This window comes from Polyergus mexicanus, unplaced genomic scaffold (assembly GCF_030449975.1).
Source record: "Polyergus mexicanus isolate NDT 795.1 unplaced genomic scaffold, iyPolMexi1.0 SCAF_34, whole genome shotgun sequence".
Classification (NCBI taxonomy): Eukaryota; Metazoa; Arthropoda; class Insecta; order Hymenoptera; family Formicidae; genus Polyergus; species Polyergus mexicanus.
In genome coordinates, this window is record NW_027223354.1 from 95677 (window position 1) to 100000 (window position 4324).

Genomic DNA, 4324 nt, shown 5'->3' on the forward strand with positions numbered 1-4324 from the left:
GCCGTAGCGAAATATAAGTGCGTGCTAAAAGCACGATAGCACATTTATCCTCGACGTCTAAGCATCGGCATCGTCGATCTAGCGTCAGGGTAAATCGCGCGGTCCTCGCGATCGCGCGTTTACATTGGGAGAATGAGAATGAGTATGATCTTTTTATAATACACAATATAAAATGGAGAATGATCTTGAAGTAAGAGAGGAGGAGGTTTATTATATACACGGACCGCCTCGCTCCTCTCACGAAGACGAGACGCACGCATAAAGTGTGTTGCGTAATAAGTAAGTAAGTAGATAGAGAGTGTCGCCGACCGGCTAATAAAGACCGGCGGCGCGAGAAGTAAGAGCTTAATAGCGACGGGCCTTCGGGCTCGCTCGCGAGTTACCGCTCCACGCGAGTAACCGAACACGAAGCTCCCTGGTTGATCCTGCCAGTAGTCATATGCTTGTCTCAAAGATTAAGCCATGCATGTCTCAGTGCATGCCGAATTAAGGTGAAACCGCGAATGGCTCATTAAATCAGTTATGGTTCATTAGATTGTACCCACATTTACTTGGATAACTGTGGTAATTCTAGAGCTAATACATGCAAAACAGAGTCCCGACCAGTGATGGAAGGGACGCTTTTATTAGATCAAAACCAATCGGTGGCGGGCGGTTCGCCGTTCGTCCACCGTTTATTTTGGTGACTCTGAATAACTTTGTGCTGATCGCACGGTCCTAGCACCGGCGACGCATCTTTCAAATGTCTGCCTTATCAACTGTCGATGGTAGGTTCTGCGCCTACCATGGTTGTAACGGGTAACGGGGAATCAGGGTTCGATTCCGGAGAGGGAGCCTGAGAAACGGCTACCACATCCAAGGAAGGCAGCAGGCGCGCAAATTACCCACTCCCGGCACGGGGAGGTAGTGACGAAAAATAACGATACGGGACTCATCCGAGGCCCCGTAATCGGAATGAGTACACTTTAAATCCTTTAACGAGGATCCATTGGAGGGCAAGTCTGGTGCCAGCAGCCGCGGTAATTCCAGCTCCAATAGCGTATATTAAAGTTGTTGCGGTTAAAAAGCTCGTAGTTGAATCTGTGTCGCACACCGTCGGTTCACCGCTCGCGGTGTTTAACTGGCGTGATGTGGGACGTCCTACCGGTGGGCTTAGCCTCGCGAGGGGCGGCCCAACTAATATCCCGTCGCGGTGCTCTTTACTGAGTGTCGAGTCGGGCCGGTACGTTTACTTTGAACAAATTAGAGTGCTTAAAGCAGGCTACCTTCGCCTGAATACTGCGTGCATGGAATAATGGAATAGGACCTCGGTTCTATTTTGTTGGTTTTCGGAACCCCGAGGTAATGATTAATAGGGACAGATGGGGGCATTCGTATTGCGACGTTAGAGGTGAAATTCTTGGATCGTCGCAAGACGGACAGAAGCGAAAGCATTTGCCAAAAATGTTTTCATTAATCAAGAACGAAAGTTAGAGGTTCGAAGGCGATCAGATACCGCCCTAGTTCTAACCATAAACGATGCCAGCTAGCGATCCGCCGAAGTTCCTCCGATGACTCGGCGGGCAGCTTCCGGGAAACCAAAGCTTTTGGGTTCCGGGGGAAGTATGGTTGCAAAGCTGAAACTTAAAGGAATTGACGGAAGGGCACCACCAGGAGTGGAGCCTGCGGCTTAATTTGACTCAACACGGGAAACCTCACCAGGCCCAGACACCGGAAGGATTGACAGATTGATAGCTCTTTCTTGATTCGGTGGGTGGTGGTGCATGGCCGTTCTTAGTTGGTGGAGCGATTTGTCTGGTTAATTCCGATAACGAACGAGACTCTAGCCTGCTAAATAGGCGTACCTTATGGTATCGCGAAGGCCCCCGGCTTCGGCTGGCGGGTTTTTACTACCAACGTACAAACAAATCTTCTTAGAGGGACAGGCGGCTTCTAGCCGCACGAGATTGAGCAATAACAGGTCTGTGATGCCCTTAGATGTTCTGGGCCGCACGCGCGCTACACTGAAGGAATCAGCGTGTGTTCCCTGGCCGAAAGGCCCGGGTAACCCGCTGAACCTCCTTCGTGCTAGGGATTGGGGCTTGCAATTGTTCCCCATGAACGAGGAATTCCCAGTAAGCGCGAGTCATAAGCTCGCGTTGATTACGTCCCTGCCCTTTGTACACACCGCCCGTCGCTACTACCGATTGAATGATTTAGTGAGGTCTTCGGACTGGTGCGCGGCAATGTCTCGGCATTGCCGATGTTGCCGGGAAGATGACCAAACTTGATCATTTAGAGGAAGTAAAAGTCGTAACAAGGTTTCCGTAGGTGAACCTGCGGAAGGATCATTAACGTTCCGGAGGTCCTGCTCTGCGTCTCGAGTCTTTTGGACGCGCGCTCGCAGCAGTCGGCGACTGAATGGACAAAGAAAACAGATACGAAAGTAAAATGGAATTGACGGATTATATCCCGCATGTACTAATACGACGACGCGCGTCGAACGCCGCGCGCCTCTGCGACGACCCGAGAGAGAAAGGGAAGCCAGCAGCAGAGCGCCGTCGGCCTTTTTCGGTGCGGTCGGCGTCGTGCGAGCGGGATGGAGGAGGAGAGGATTATCCGAGACTCTCTCCTTAAGCTTCGTAGCCGCAACCGGCGTCGCGTCGCGTCGCGTCGCGTCGCGCGCGACCCGTTGAGGCTCGTTGCGCAAATTGCGAAATTACATGAATGCGATTCGGAGCAGAAGACGCTTTCCCGATCGCGCTCTTGCCAAGCGCAGAGTTACGATCCGGCGTTAAGCGCGTACCGGTGGTAACCTACGCCCGTCCGTGCGTCCGCAACGCTCGTGAACGCGCCCCTCCCCGCACCGGGGCAGCGGTCAGCGTGTTTGTACGCGAGCGCGCGGCTATCGGACGAACGGGCGAGAGGACGGATCACACCCGATCAAGTCCGACGGTTTCTTCAAAGAACATTCCGCCCCGGCTCTTCCAAATGTTATATATTATTATATTATATATACGGGGAAGAGACGCTCCGATCGCGAAACAACTTTTGTGCCGTAGCCTCCCCAGCGGTGGCGGCGGTCCGCGCGCGTGCTCGGACGCGCGCGGCCAGGCTGATCGAAGGGCCAACGATTTTATCTCTCTCTCTTCGGAGAGGAGACTAAGATGGATGAACGAAGCGTTCGTTGAACGCAAGAATTGCAAAACGATTACCCTGAACGGTGGATCACTTGGCTCGTGGGTCGATGAAGAACGCAGCTAATTGCGCGTCAACTTGTGAACTGCAGGACACATGAACATCGACATTTCGAACGCACATTGCGGTCCACGGATACAATTCCCGGACCACGCCTGGCTGAGGGTCGTTTTAGTACCTCGAAACTGCTTGCGCCTTTGCGCGCCGGGCCACCGTGCCCGTTCGCGCAAACGGTGTACGAGCGATAGTTGGACGTTCGCCCGAGACGAGCCGTCCCGAGAGGCGGCCCCTTGGCGTCGTCTGAAATAACACCGAGGAAAAGGAAGAGTGAGAGCAGCGTACGCACACACGCAGTAAGTAAAGATAGGGAGCCTGCGCGCGCGCGCCCGGAAACTGTCGAAGGAGAGAGGGAGTAGAAGACACGCGCACACACGTTGCGTTATCCCTCTCGCGGTCTCCCGGTGCGCCAGCGCGCGCTCGCGCCTCTTACGCGCGAGTCTTGGTGCGCGCCACCTTCCGCGCAAACGGTAGGAGAGAACCGCGGCGCGTCGTCGCCCGGCGGTACGCGGAGAGAAAAGAGCGAGAGAGCCCTCCTTAACGCGGGTGAATCGCGAGCCGACCGCTTGTCCGAGTCCACGAAATTCTCGAAAACGAATATAGGGGACCGGCACGCGTCGTCGTGTACTCGTCGAATCCGATTCGCCCCGTCGTATCCCATATCCGTGCATAACACACGATATGCGGAGAGAAAATTTGAAGGATGTGGGTGATAGAGATGTACGTGTACGCGCACACTCGCTCGCAATGTATCTCGCGTCCCCGGCGATCGAAGATGACGCGATCCGCGCCGATCTTATTCGTTGTTTGCAAGCAGACAACTCGAACGAGATTCGATCGGCTTACATTTCCTCCTATTAGCGGCTGCGAGCCGCGCGTGGAAGAATCGTTGTCACAAACAACACGTCTCCTCGCCACTCCTCCGAGTACAATGCGAAGCCGCTGTGCCGGCGCTGCCGCTCTCCCGACGCTCGCTCTCTAAGTGAGAAAAGAGCCGGCGGAGGAGGCGGCGCGGCCACGGTTATCGAAAACTAAACTCTTTGACGACCTCAGAGCAGGCGAGATTACCCGCTGAATTTAAGCATATTAT

The 4324-nt window shown here is 54.1% G+C and overlaps 2 non-coding genes across 2 annotated transcripts; both read left to right on the plus strand.

Annotated features, from left to right (window-relative positions):
* The first annotated feature begins 412 nt into the window (after nt 1-412).
* On the plus strand, nt 413-2333 carry LOC138943714 (small subunit ribosomal RNA). The gene has a single exon (XR_011448540.1). It is a non-coding gene; the product is annotated as a small subunit ribosomal RNA (ribosomal RNA).
* An 858-nt stretch (nt 2334-3191) lies between these two features.
* LOC138943703 (5.8S ribosomal RNA) lies at nt 3192-3346 on the plus strand. Its single transcript, XR_011448529.1, has one exon. It is a non-coding gene; the product is annotated as a 5.8S ribosomal RNA (ribosomal RNA).
* Nucleotides 3347-4324: the final 978 nt, after the last annotated feature.